A 15,753-nucleotide genomic window follows, 5' to 3' on the forward strand; every position below is an offset into this window, starting at 1 on the left:
GAAATCTAAAGAAAAAAGTGGGTGATCAGGCTGGTAAAGTACTCTTTGTCAAAAATGAACTCCAAGTATATATTATTGTGCAGTTCATAACTCTTTCTAATAGCTATTTCTAAATAGGCATTCTCAAGCATTACCAAAATGGCTGCATTGGTAAAAAGGTAATACTGAACTAAAAGAGATGTTCGATTTGGATGCCTGCTCTCTGGTGTGAGAGATGTGCATGTGCATGTGTACAATATTTTAAATATACATGGGTCACAATCAATGTTAAGATCATTACCTATAAGTTACTTCAGTGAGGTCCTCATAGATTTTCCAGGTGCTCCTTCTTTCCTTTTTTCTTACTCCTTCTCCCTTCCTTTTTTTTCTTTATTTTTCTTTTCCTTCTTTCCTTCTCTACATTTTGCATAACTTGCATCATCCTTATGTTATTTCTAACATAAGGATGTTAGAGTTACCTCAAGTTACCCCCCACAGATACTTCAGTGAACCACCTTATCTTTAACAGCCATAATTCTCTTTTCTTTTACCCTATTTTCTTTTGTTTCACAGCAAAATCTAATGCTGTGTGGAACTTTATATTTATTGATTATACTGATTGATTTATTCATCTATTGCATTTCTTCCCCCTAGGATACAAACTGCAGGAGAACGGGGATTTTGTCTCTTTCGTCCCCAGCTGTATCCCCAGCAGCCTGATGTGTGCCTGGCACCTAGCATGTGATCCATAAAAAAATCAGTGAATAATTACTTAAAATTCCTATGTAGAAAATAAATTTGTTTAGTGTTTAACATACATTTTCAAAATGAAATGAAGCCACATGTCAAATTCCCCATTTTTACCGTATTCTTTTTATATATGTTATATATGTGTTATATGTTATATATATTATTTTTATATATGTTATATATTTTCTATATAACATATATGATATATGTTATATATGTTGTATATATGTTATATAACATATATGTTATATAATATATAATTTCTCTATTTTTCCAATAGCTAAAAAAATAGCCAATATAATTATTATCAACATTTAATACAAAATGAACACAATGGCATGCCTAAGAATTATGTTACAATTAAATTCCCTAAAGAGTTTCTCATTTTCCTTAGGAAAATTGTTTCCACTTAAGGTAACCTGACAGTCCACAACCGACATGCCCACCTAGCTCAGTAGTCTACAAAATCTACTTCCTCAAGACGTGGAGGTACAACTCAAATGTAACCCGTCTTCTTGTAGTATTTTCAATAATGCATTTTATCAAAGAGTATATATCATATTCAGCATTATAAGAGCTGAAAATGAAACTTTAAAAAACAATTACTAGTCCATTTTAGTTTTTAGTTTCCCTTGAATCCTTATATCTAGTTTTAAAAGTGACCTCAGGGGGCGCCTGGGTGGCTCAGTGGGTTAAGCTGCTGCCTTCAGCTCGGGTCATGATCTCAGGGTCTGGGATCGAGTCCCGCATCGGGCTCTCTGCTCAGCAGGGAGCCTGCTTCCTCCTCTCTCTCTCTGCCTGCCTCTCTGCCTACTTGTGATCTCTCTGTGTCAAATAAATAAATAAAATCTTTAAAAATAAATAAATAAAAAATAAAAGTGACCTCAGAAAGCAGGACACCAAATTGGCCACTGTCCAGGGGATTTTCCAGTTTCTCTAAGAAGGTACACTAATACTTCAAAACAAAAGAAACAAAACAACAACAAAAACAACAAAACACATTCTGCCATGTCAGTAGTTTTTAACATTTTTGGTATTTGGGTATTTTAAGGATATAATGAAGGTAGTGCAGCTCCTCCTTTTAAAAATTCACAAATGTACCCAAACCAAAACTTTGACTCACACAAGCCCTGCTCTGAAACTCATAGGCGTCTCTCTGATTAATAAAGTAACGATTATATGTAAGTCTTTGGACGCTGTTGGGTAACTTGCGTTACGAGCTTTTTTTTTTTTTTAAGCAGGGAAGCAAGAAATTAAATTATTCATAGAGTCGACTCAGTTCCCTTGAATTAGGCTAAGAATCCAAGCAATAACCAGAGAGAACTAAAGGAAGATGGTCTATTGTAACATTATCTTATGCTTTTGTTTTTTATTGAAATTCCTAGCTAGGAATCATCATTTGAAGCTTAAGCTAGCTTTTTGCCCTGGGAGAGTAAAATGTCATTTTTTAGTTCAATAGAATAAATGGGACATTGTCACCTTCAGTCAGTGAGAAGAGCAAACCCTCCATCAGTGGAGCTGGTGAGTAATGGACGGGCTTTATGAATACATCGCCCTCGCTGCGTGCATATCTGATTAGCAGAGGAGAGAAAGGACAGGTTTTGATCTGAGATAGCAGAAAGGCTGGGTGAGGTGAACACGCCATTGTAATTGTCTCTTGAATGACAGCTTTTAAACGGAGCAAGCCATTCCCAAAGGGGCCATAGCTTTGATCCCTGAGAAGCAACCTGCCTAACGGCATACTCCCGTCAGATCTCAGAGATGACAACTTTGTTGTTGTGGGTCTTGTCTTCTCTGGGACACTTTCTCCCTTCCCCTGGGCAAATGCCTATGGTGGTAGCGGCTATGCCCAGTGCATGGCAGCAGCTGTCAGAAGAACTGTCCCTGCCTCATGAAGAGCCACAGGTCTCCCCTGTGACACGCTTCCCTCCTGAAGGTGGGGCTGGTTCTGGATGGCAGGATTTTCACTGCACCATTCCCATGATTAACCCCTGTTCCCTGAAGCTGCGAGCCTCCCCTCTCCTCTGCACACTGCCCAGGATGCAATGAGGGGAGGAAGATTCTTTCTCTTTCACAGACAGACGCACCGAGTCCACCCTCGTACAGCCTATGGGTAGAGTAATGGTTTCTTTCCTTTCCTTTCCATGCTCAAGTTGATCGGCCCATTCCCCCTTGGAACTATTGATACAAAAATCTGAGATAAGTATTTATGAACCAAGTCCAGGAGTGTAGAGAAAAAACAGTAATAATTACAAAATGTAGGATCTCCTCTTTTTTTAAGTTTGTTTCTAATTTTTTAAATATCAGGGATGGGATGCCTGGATGGCTCAGTCGTTAAGCGTCTGCCTTTGGCTCAGGTCATGATCCCAGGATCCTGGGACCGAGCCCTCTGTTGGGCTCCCTGCTCAGTGAGCAGCCTGCTCTGCCTGTCCCACTCCCTGTGCTTCTGTTCCCTCTCTAGTGATCTCTCTCTGGGTCAGACAAATAAGTAAAATCTTTTTTTAAATATTAAAAAATAAAATATCAAGGATAGTTTCACTACTCTTAGTTTAATTTACACAACAGATTAAAGTAGCAAAACCCATATGAGTATCCCAATAGATGAAAAAAAATCTGATAAAATTCAACTATTTACGAGTCAATCTCCTAAAAAAATAGGAACTGAAGGCAATTTCTTTAATCCAAATACAGATGATCAATTAAAATCCAAATGTGTTGTTAAAGCCTTAGAAACATTTTCCCTAAAAGAACAGGAAAAGATGCTTGCTCTCATCACATCTACTCAACATTGCACCTGAGGGTTTTTTTGTTTTGTTTTGTTTTTTAAGATTTTATTTATTTATTTGACAGAGAGAGATCACAAGTAGGTAGAGAGGCAGGCGGAGGTGGGGAGGGAAGCAGGCTCTCTGCTCGGCGGAGGCTTAACCCACTGAGCCACCCAGGCGCCCCTGCACCTGAGGTTTTAACCCATATATATGATACAAGAAACTGCAGTAAGGAATAGAAGTATTTTTTAAATAGAAATAAGAAATATAAACATTTTTAAATAGAGATATAACTATTTGTTATTTACAGATTATATGGTTATCTATAAGCTAATGGTTTTTTACCAAACATTTTATAACTTAAAGATCAAAAGAGTCACTAGAACAATACATTTATCATAAGATATAAGAAATACTTCTATTGGACCATAAGTTGAAAAATTCTAAGAAAGCCCGTTCGAAAGAGTATGAAAGTTGGGTTTGTTTTTCTTTCTTCATTTCACTTTCCTTCAGGGGTCTGCTTATGTATTACTGTACCCCCCTTTTATATTCTCTGCCACCCCACCCTCAGTGTATAGGACAGCATTTGGAGGACTATGAACTGTGCTTTTAATGAAAATTTTCATTTTCATGTTTTCCTCTTATCCACAGATAGAGGATCTTCAGAAGATACCTATTATTATTAAGAACCAGGATGTCCGGCTGGCTTGGCCAAAAGAGCATACAGTTTGAGCCCCACATTGGGTATAGGAATTACTTTAGTAAAAAACAAAAATACAAAAATACAATCATTACATGTATCAGTTATAACCTAAAAACTCAAGAAGGCCTGGACACTCTTAGTTTACATTTTTTCTTCTATATGACCAGGCTTATTAAATCACAGAATCCCAGGTAATGGGCATTTTGACCTTGCAAGTTCTACTACTTTCTACTTGCTGAGCTTGAGAGACCTAGGTCATACAGATGACAGAGTTCTTCCATATTAGTATCTAGTGAGATTTCTCTAATTTTTTTTCTCAAAAATATCAATATACTTAATACCTAATCCCAATCCTTCATTAACCTGCAAATCCTGAGGAGCAGAATTATACAGTCCTTGGTCTAAGAACTGGAGAAATCAATGACGTAGAAGGAATTTAGTTGATTCCTCCTCAAGAAGAAACGGTGGAGAAATGTTTGGGAAAAACTGTGTTTTTTTTTTTAACTGAAACTGCCAAAATGAGTCTTAGGATATAGTTTTTGGGAAATAAACACATCTGTGACACGCCATCAGTATTACCAACAATGACTATTCAACTGCTTATCATGCACAATCTATCAAACTCTGGTCTGATCTGCAGAGTTGATGAAAAATTTGGGTGTTACAGATTAGGTGATAAACTTAACTCCACCATCCTATGGTGGAGTTTGCAGAAGTGTATCAAATACACAGCCCTCAAGGAAATCTATCAGGAGAGACCACATGTATACTAAGTGCTACTAGAGGGAGGCAAACCCAACAAGGGGAAAGGGACAGGAATCGCGTCTGGTTCCTAGAACAAAAGAACAGACGCCCTAAGACAGATTCTGCGAAGGGCCCTGACTATGCACTCTGTGTGAGTTGATCTGAGTGTCGTGCCGGCAAACAGACAAGCTCAGGTTCAGATTCTCTTTCAGATGCTTCATCATCTCACTCCCCTGACTCTCAGAGGACCACTCTCTATTATCCACCTGCAAACTATCTTCCAAATTAAACAACTAGACACTTAAAGAGTTCCCTTTGTTGCTGTTGTTCTAGACTCTGTAATAGCCAGAAGGTTCTTGGTTCCATATCCTAACGGCCCCTTTTCAATTATCTCCACTTCTTCAAAACAAGTGAAGAAAAAAAGAAGAAATGTTCTTTCTTTCAGAATCCAGAACACAAAGGAGAGGCATTTGCTAACAATTTCTCCTTTAGCTGGACAGTGCTGTTTACATAACTGTTTCTACTGATGACACTTCCCTTTTTTCGGGTTTATTGAGGTATACTTGGCACACAAAATTATCTATATTTAAAGCACACAACATGATGTTTTAGTATATGTGTACATTATGAAACAGTTGCCACAATCAAGCTAGTTGATCCATCCTTTTACTCAGTATGTATTGGGTGTATACTATGTAACCCTCAACAGTGCAGATAATGGGACTCAAGACAGAAAAGACAGAGGCTCTTGCTTCAGTTAATTCACCATCTGCTGTGTAGACAAGTATGAAAATAAACCATAATGAAATATCATGAGTAAGTTCAAGAAACATTAAAGTGTCAGGAAGTGTAGTCTCTATGTCTGCTGAGGTGTGTTGACTCAAATATCCAAGAGAGGACTTGAAGCCAAGCCAAGACTTGAAGGATAAGCCCATGTTCCCTAGAAAGAGAAGGATAAGCACATGAAGGAGAAGCACTAGAAGGAGAAGGAGGACCTCTCGGAGGAAGACAAAAACATGAGATGTTTCGTTTAGCTGGTGATAGAGCGGAGCAAGCACAAAGTGCGCAGATGAGAAGTGCTTGCTCATGATGTCCCTTTCTGTTCCAGGACAGTTTCTATTCCATCCTATGATAGAGAGCAACTGAAGAAGTTGGAGTTGGATTTGCATACTGAAAGGAATACTTTGTTGGCGAATCAAAGACCTGATCACTAGGAAGTCACTCGAGAGGCAGTTGTGTGTACATACAAATGAAGACACCTTACACAGGGACTGTGGTGGAGGAAGGCGGAAGTGAGGATTGGAGGGATTCTAGGGGAGCTGATCTGTCTTCGTGATGACTGGATAAAGGACAGTGAGAGACTTATTATGGCCTTTGTTTTCAGGTTGAGGCAGCTGGTGTCGTTCCATCAAAAGAGAGATCGCTAGAATAAAGCACTTCATAGACTTCCTGTCAAAACTCGAATACAAATACAAAATGTACTACAAAAACAGTTGTCTCTGAAGAATGCTGAATCAATGGCTCTCCAAATCCACAACGGAGATTAATACCAAAAGAACCATTTTGTCATGTACCAGAATTTAAAATGTAACTTGGGGGCACCTGGGTGGCTCAGTGGGTTAAAGCCTCTGCCTTCAGCTCAGGTCGTGGTCCCCGGGTCCTGGGATCAAGCCCCGCATCAGGCTCTCCGCACAACGGGGAGCCTGCTTCCTCCCCTCTCTCTGCCTGCCTCTCTGCCTACTTGTGATCTCTGTCTGTCAAATAAATAAATAAAATCTTTTTTTAAAAATGTAATTTGAATAGCTAGATAAAATTATTATTTTATATCTGACAAGTCTGTATCACAACAACTGTCCTGAAAATAAAATGCCAGCATTTGGGGGCCCCTTCAGATTTACCGGTCTGTTTTCTTTCAGCTCTCCCTGCTAGGGTTTCTCCATGAAATTCCTTCTCCTATTAGCAGTTTTTGTTTTTGGTTTTTTGGGTTTTTTGTGTGTGAAATCTGCTCTAGTTTCATGATTCCTTGTATCAACTTGCCCTTATATTACAAATGATCTACATTCTTGGCCAGAAGAGCTATCTAGAATATCTACATACAGTAGACCAAACAAATTCAGGATAGCAAATTTTTTTAGGTTGGTGGCATGATGGAGGGTTGACAGTGACACTCCCGGTACATATAAAACATTGAGCACTGCTTTTGAAGAAGAAAAGACAATGGGCTATAATTTCACATGAATTCCAATTGTAAGGTTTGGATTTTTCAACAACTCACGGAATACAATGACTAGGAAAGTCCAGAGTTTAAAATGACACTCCTGCCTATTTCTAAATCACCTGTAATGAGACCCAGGATCATTTTCCACAGAATATGTAATAGTTCTCAACCACATCTCTCTCTCTTTTATGCATTTTCATTCTTTCAATAGCCAGTACATAAAGTACACATAATGGAAATTATTTGAAGAAAGAATGAAAGAGAGAGAGTATTACAGACTTGATTTCTATACATCGCCCTAGACTTCTTCATAAAGGAAGATATAAACAGTAATAAATGGAGTCTATAGTTTTTAATTCCAAGTTATAGTCTCTGCCATAGCTATGACTGTTTCATAAAGATTTCCTTCCTCTATTCTCCCCAGCATCTCCACCAAAAAAAAAAAAAAAAGCAAAAAAACTCCATCAAAAATCAATTGAAAATGACCTTTTATAAAAGGGGCTTGAACAAATTCTCTCTTCCTTTCAATTTTGTAACTTTAAATTGGTACCTGGCCTCCATGGCTACCTATCTATGTTTACTCAACCATCCATTCATTCAATCAACAGTCATTTTCAGGTACAGTCAGGTCCACCTGTTATCTGGTTATCAGACTCTAATAAGAAAAAACACATTTCTTTGTAGCAGAAGGACAATGAGCTTTGTGGTCAGAACAGTTGAATTGGAAATCCAGATCAATCATATTCTATCTGCAGGATCCCTGACTCTAACTTGGTGGCTGTATCCACTCCTGGAGGAGGGTTTGGAAAAAAATACAGAAGTGGTTAAAGTTGACTGAGCTTGGGCATTGAGTGCCTAGGAACCAGAGTTTCTAACAGGTTACAATATCCTCATAGTCAACGCTCATTCTGCCTGAAATGTCAATCATCACCCTCAAGAGACTAAGAAATACACCATCTTAATCAATAAAATAATACTAAAAACGATACCTATCTTATTGCAGAAATTGTTGGAAGAAAGAAGAGAGAGAATGTATGTGAATACATTTGAAAACCATAAGAAATGATAAAAGTTTAGTTACCAAATTTATTTAAATGATGAAATTTTATGATTAAATATTATGATTAAATATTAAGCACAGTCGATTACAAGGAAAGAATACCCGCTCTGGCTAGCCATGCTAAGGTTCAGGTCAAGCAGGTTAAGAGTAGATGTGGTTTGGGGCATGAGGCAAGGGAACATTACAAGTAAGTACGTATAATATATAATTATATATAATGATTGTTATATATAAATATTAACATATATATGACAGAGGAAACTGGCTCTTCCAGTATCAAAGAATAAGGCTTGCTTCTTAGACAGTGGAACTGGACAACCATTTGCCTCCAACCCACAAGAATTTTCACTCTAGTGCTCTGCCATTAATATGACAGTTTCCTTCTCTCCCCCTCCTCCTCTCCCTCTACCAGCTGACTTCTTTACCATCTCATCTGTCCATGTGCTTTAGTGCATTAAGCAGAATACTAGTACACACTCACACACACACACAAGGATTAAAAAATTTTAGAACATTTCAAATGTGCCAAGAGGTCCTAATAAGAAAGACATATTTATCTCAGTGTAATTCAAGCTGATTTCACCATGGAGCCCCTGCTCTGAGCAAGACCTAGCAACATCTTGTAAAACTAATATAAGAAATTAACTTTTGGAAATTCTCTTTATTTCGTGGTTTCTCCTTACTTAGGGCTCTATCTTATTTGCTCTTATTTGCCATTGGAAAGCAAGCCCTCAACAAATATTTATTAAATTTGCGTTTAGTATTACAGATATATAATTACTCTACCAAAGTTCACCTTCCCCCGGATATTTTCGTTTCTTTGTGATCATATTTAATATAATGTCATATAGTTTACGTATATGCCTCATGTTCAGAAGCTATCCATTTCCCAATATGCCTCAAGTAATCAGGTGGGCCCTAAGCAGTCAAAAGAATCTTTCGGGACCATTCAAAATAATCCAAATATTAAGCACTTCAAAAAAATGACGTAAAACTGCAGTTGGTATAGATTAAATTAATCCCATTAATAGAATCATAACTATATGAAAAGGTAAGTGTGAGAGAATCAGTCTCAAAGAAGTTGCTTTGAAAGCTAAATAAAGTTCTTACTTGGCCAAGTAAGGGCTCACCTCTTAGCCTGATTCCATCCACCAACAGGGAAGAGAAAAGGCAAGGACTGGGATCCTCCATCCACATGAGTCCAAAGTCAGGAAGAGATGTAGGGAAGCATCAAGTTTGGGCCTTGAACATTTGAACAGAGAAGCACTGGACAAGCCAACAACCACGAAGAAATATTTCAGTTTCTGGCAAGAAATCCTAAACCTGGGCTTCACTTCCTCTCCACCCGACTGATAGGAGCCTGCAAAGTTGTCTTCCCCAACTCCCAAGTGTTCAGTTCTGATAAAGCTCTTTCATATGTCCTTCCAGTTACATCAAAGGACTCTGTGAATCTGCATGTTTCCAAATGTCTGTCTGCACTTGGCCAGAAGCATGCCTGGCCCCTGGGCAGGCCTCTCATTATGGTCTGCAACGGGCTTGGTTTCTTCAACCTGATGGTCGACATCTCCAGGCCCAGGAGTAATTCAGCTTGTTTTCATTTTACATTTGAGATTTTCTTCTTCATATCACTCTAAATTATTTAAGAAAGGCTGAATAGCTTTCCCATTTTTCAAACTCCTCAGCGCTATACTCCCCAAGTACAGCGCTCATTATGCCCAGTGGGTGCTCAGTAAATGTTGATGAACACACTGTTCTCCTACTCCAAAGATAACAACGAAAGAAATCTGTAACTTCGGGCAGGAGGCACAATGCCTTCTGTAGTTGGAAGGTTTTATCAGCAATGAAGAAAGTAAATGTAACTGCCTGTCCATGGAACGATTTGGCTGAAAAATTCAATTCATATGAGAGAACTGAAAAATGCTTTGTGGGAGATAAAAAAAATTAAGTGTTTGGATGCACACTTGAAATAATTTGCATAGCCTTCTATTCTCGTGCAGTACATTGCAATAGCCTCTAGGCAAAAAAAAAAAAAAAATCTAAGGCTGCAGAGCCTAGAGGACCTCAGAAATCTGACTATGCCTTTCCCGAAGGAGAAAGGCATATTGCACTTCCTCTTGGCAAGTGGAAAAGTAGTGCTTTCTGCCAAAGATAAGGTGATCCTCAAGACACTTAGAGCCTGAAAACTTGGGGATTAAAATCCTCACTAGGAGAACTAGGAGAATGCACATTTTATTTAAGATTTTATTTATTTATCTGAAAGAGAGAGAGAAGGAGAGAAAGCATAAGCGGGAGCAGAGGGAGAGGGAGATGCAGACTCTCCGCTGAGCAGGGAGCCAGATTCAGGGCTTGACTCCAAAGACAGACACTTCACCGACTGAGCCACCCAGATGCCCCGAGAATACACATCTTAAAAGGCTGAGGTGATGTCCATCTGCAAAGACAAGTGCCTAAGAGATTAATTTTGAGTTTAAGTTGGACAAAACCAGAAGGTACTGCTCTCCAAAGGAATCCCCCCCCCCAAGATGAGGAAATAAAACAAATAATGCAAACAAAAGGAACCCAGAGGAATTCAGGAGTATTAAAAAGAAAATCACAAACATTTTTCCTCATCTGATCCCTGCTCCAGAGTTTAATTTCTGTGCTCCATTCTTGGCACTGAAAGTGTAACTTCTCTAAGCTTCAGTTTCTTTATCCATAACAATATAAAACCACATCATATTTATATAAAAATATTTTCTAAAAAAATTTTTTAAGTTGCAGGGTTTTTTGTTAAGAGTCAATGAAATGAGTAAAAGCAATGAACTCAGTTCTCATTAAATACTAGGGTTTCTTTTTCTTCTCTCTCCAGAGAGGATAGCTGGATAAAATAGGCTCAGTTAAATTCAGATTTTAGATAAACAACAAAAAATTTTCTCATATAAGTAGGTCCCAAACGTTGCATGTGTTTGTATTTATTAAATCTGGCAACCCTACCCTTCAGAAAACAGAAACAGAGTACGCAAACAACATGGGGTGGTAGAAACAAAACCAGCTCAATAGTTAAGAAATTCTTATCCCAGCTGTTCAGCACACTGTGGGTAGCTGGCAAAAAAGTTCTTAGCCTTGGTAAATCTTTGTAACCTGTGGGCAGAAATAATGATAATCAAAATCTCCTTCAAAACCAGAGTGACAAACTTATATAACAGCTATTGAATATGAATGGACCCTCTCATCTCCTAGAGTTATGAAAATAAGTATTTCGATACTCAATATTAAAGCAAATCTTTCAACACCCTTTGTGGAAATAGGCTACCAGTGCTAAAAGACCACCACACCTGGAGACTAAAATGTGGATTTGGACACAGCAAAGCAAAGGCACCGAAGAAAAGTCAAGCTCTGAAAAACTTCTATAATCACAGAATTTCGGAGAAGTTATAATTTTGGCATGTACGTAAGTTGGTGTTTTATCATTTCATAATGTGGGGGCTGACATTATGATAGGGGATCACAATTTTTCCAGCCTCTGTAAAGGTTTTAATCCAGTCCTATATATGATGGGGTCAGGTGAGGGCTGTGACTTTGTGAGGGTCCTTCCCGGAAGAGAAATAAGTGGTAATGAGTGCAGGAGAATGTGAAAGGAGAGATGATCTAAAAACTGCTGCAAGAAAGTCCTCATGAGAAAGAGCTAGAACAGGATTCACACCATGTCTCATAAACACTGGGTGAAGAAATCATGGGTTTCAAAGAAAAGTGAATGAACCAGCTTTGTAACTAGAGCAGAGAAAGGAGTCTTTGCCTTGGTACCATAATGGTTAAAATCATGGTGGAGAAAAAGATGTTCTTTGAGAAAACAATAGTCCATGATCATCAGTTTGTAGTAATTTTGAAGTAAAACATAATTTCCACAGTCAAACAGTTCCTCTATAAAATTCATGAAAATCATCTACAGCTGGGAACACAAAGATGAATAAAGCTCTGTCCCCAAGGGGCATTCATCAGGTAGAGAAGATGCCTCCATAAATATGGGATGACCTTAGAGCAGATGAGGGGACTAGAGCACCATGAATGGAGAATTTCCTGACACCTGAATAGTGAGAGAGACCATCACAGAGAAGGGGACATACTAGCAGAGGCTTCATGGAAGGAAGGAAGGAAGGTGGGTAGCTACCAGCCAAGCATTCTAGAAGACAGGAGCAGAAAGTCAAAATCATGAAAGCCTGATAGAAGGCAAGTTTTGGAGAGTAGAGACACTCTAGAAAAGCATAGAGCACAGGGCCACAAGGGATGTCCATCTGAATGTCCCTCAATTCTGCACGTTCAGACTTTCTTCTGTGGGAACTAAGGAGACATGAACTTGAGCTTGAGAGTGACTGGTGAAAAATATGTAGATGGATAGCACAGGATTTAATTAAGAAAATGCTGTAAACCAGATTCAGAGATTATTCTTGTCCTCTGTGCTAAATTAAAACGGGAGGCAGATGCATCTTTATTCAGGAACAATCCCCAAAACATAGCAGGAATTTTTTGAGCAAAGAAAAAAAAAAAGAGAATTTCCTTCTTTCTATAAAAAGTAATACACACTCATTGTTAAAAAAAAAATCAAATTACACAGATGGTCATATAGGAAATTAAAAATCCTATTCATGTCCCCTATAGTAATGTGATGCTTTGAGTTTTTTGTTTGTGGTTAGTTGGGTTTTGTTATGATAGACACAACAGGAAGACATTCTCCTATGTGTGCATACTCTGAAAAGCCTTACATTTCATATATAAGAAGTTAAGTTGCCCAGTCACAGAGGGTGTGTGCAACAAATTTTGATGACTAGCAAAATTGCCTTCCAGAAAGGATGCAGCAATTCCACAAAACCACCATTCTGGGAATGTGTGTCATCCTCCATACCTTTACCAACTCTGAGTAACAGCCCTTTTTTTTAATTCAAGTTCTTATTCTCTCATAAATTATGGTAATCACTCAGATCAGAACCTCATTCAAGAAATATCTACTGGGTGACTATGACAATAAATTACAGTCCTAAGACCAAGAAACAGACTCTCAACTACAGAGAACAAACTGATGGTCACCAGAGGGGATGTGGGGCGGGGGATGGGGAAAGCAGGGTAGGATGAGGAGAGCACTGGTGACGAGCACCAGGTGACGTATGGAAGTGCTGAATCACTGTATGAGACACCCGAAACTTATAAAACAGAATATGTTAACTATTCTAGAATTTTAGAAAGCAAATAAATAAAACACTTATAAAAAAATAAATAAATGCTGAATGGAACTAGAGGGTGTTATGCTAAGCAAAATAGGTCAATCAGAGAAAGAAAATTATCATATGATCTCACTGATATGAGGAATTTGAGAAACAAGACAGAGGATCATGGGGGAAGGGAGGGAAAAATGAAACAAGAGGAAACCAGAGAGGGAGACAAACCATAAGAGACTCTTAATCTCAGGAAACAAACTGAGGGCTGCTGGAGGGGAGGGGGGAGAAATGGGGTGGCTGGGAGATGGACATGTGGGGCTGGATATTGGGGAGGGCATGTGCTAGGGTGAGCACTGTGAATTGCATAAGACTGATGAATCATAGACCTGTACCCCTGAAACAAATAATACATTCTATGTTAAATAAATAAATAAATTCTAGTACTAAGAATTTTTGGTGTATATAAATATGAAGAAACTATGCTCTCCTTCTGGAACCCCTGACTAGAAAGAGCCAAAGGAGAAAACCAAATATCTTCAAAGTAGGGTGAAATACGGGAAGTAACCTAATAGCATAAATATCTTGTCACTCAGAGCAAGAAACAGTTATTCTGGCCATGGTGCTGAGGGAAGACTTCATGGAAGAGGCATCTTTTTTTTTTTTTTTAATTTCCCCTAAAAGCTAGCCAAGATTTTAATAAATCCAGTGCTCAGAAGCTTCCAGGTATAGTGAAGGGCATGAACCAAAGTGTGGTCCAGACTGGCCCAGGGTGTGGCTGGGCAACAGTAAGGAGTTTCCAGAGATTGGGGCAGATGACAGACTGACCTCGGGCTTTCTGCTGAGAAGATCACACTGGAAAATCAACCTGATGTCTGACTCCCCCTTTGGCCCTTGGCCACTCACCCCAAATTACATCATTTATTTCTTTTTTTCTTCACTGAAATTCATAGACCTTTTAACATTAGTTCTGCCTTTGTAAGGGCCTTTAAGAACAAATTTTCTTTTTGTGCAACCATGACATAATTTGCAGCCATGGAAAACAGTGGAAAGACTATCTTATTTTTTTTTTAAAGATTGTATTTATTTATTTGACAGACAGAGATCACAAGCAGGCAGAGAGAGAGGAGGAAGCAGGCTCCCTGCTGAGCAGAGAGCCCGATGTGGGGCTCGATCCCAGGACCCTGGGATCACGACCTGAGCCGAAGGCAGAGGCCTTAACCCACTGAGCCACCCAGGTGCCCTGGAAAGACTATCTTATGGAGATCACTTATAAGGAAATAAAGTTATGTTAATGACTATATTCTAAGCATATCGAACAAATGTATTCATCATATTATTCAATATATATTCAATGTATTCTGAGTCTGTATTGACCACAAAATGAGCATGCATTGATATGCTAAGTGGCATATCAATCTTCACACCTTATGTCAACATTGTTAGCTGAATAATTTACGATCCATCTTCTTTCTTCAGCTTCTGCCTACTTTCCTTGAATGTTTGTTGGGTTAAAAAGGAGACTTCTTTTCCTAAAAGAGTGATGTTTTCTACCAAGCCAAAGAATTCTTTTTCAAGAAATCTTCTGTGAAGATGTCAAGCATTATTATATTGACCCATACTCTTAACACCATCATATTGGTTCTATCCAACAAAATCCACTTTTTTGAGGGAATAACTTCCTCTTCTGACCTTTCCCTTCTTCGTTCTTGATAATTGGGCTTGTCAAAGAAAACTTAAACCTGAGCCATATATTAACTCTGGAAGAAATCGTGTCTCTTCTAATGTACTTAGGCAATTATTTCCCATTAGTTTAACAAATGATTATCTCAGCTAAGAAAATAGCGTACCTTGAGAAATCACAGCAAAAGAGCTATGCTGACTTTTTAAAAATTTGCCATGCAGAAGAATTAATCCACAGGTACTAAATCAAACTATCAAAAGAGTAAGCTTCAAAACCTATTAGCAATAGCTTCATAAATTAACTCAAGTCATTTTAAGCAAAGCAGTGACTACAGTTCCTTCAACTGTCTCTTCTAAATTGTGGAAAGATATGTTTCCCCATGGTTCACCTATGCATAGTTTTCACATCAACACTCTAGCAAATAAACACCCACATCCCCAGTGACTGACTGAAAACTAATATCCAATCTCTCTCCACTCCTTTTCAGGCCAGCTCAGAATTTTGTGATCTCCACGCTATCTTGGCAGTATCTTCTTTCTCTAATCAGTGGTGGAAACAGATTTTTTTCCCTCCCAAATGACAATGCAAAAAGCAATGTCATCATCAGGAACCCAAGGGAATCCAAGAGAAAATAAGTCACAGCAGCTCTAGCTGCTGCGGTTTT

This window comes from Neovison vison, chromosome 3 (genome assembly GCF_020171115.1).
Source record: "Neovison vison isolate M4711 chromosome 3, ASM_NN_V1, whole genome shotgun sequence".
Taxonomy (NCBI): domain Eukaryota; kingdom Metazoa; phylum Chordata; class Mammalia; order Carnivora; family Mustelidae; genus Neogale; species Neogale vison.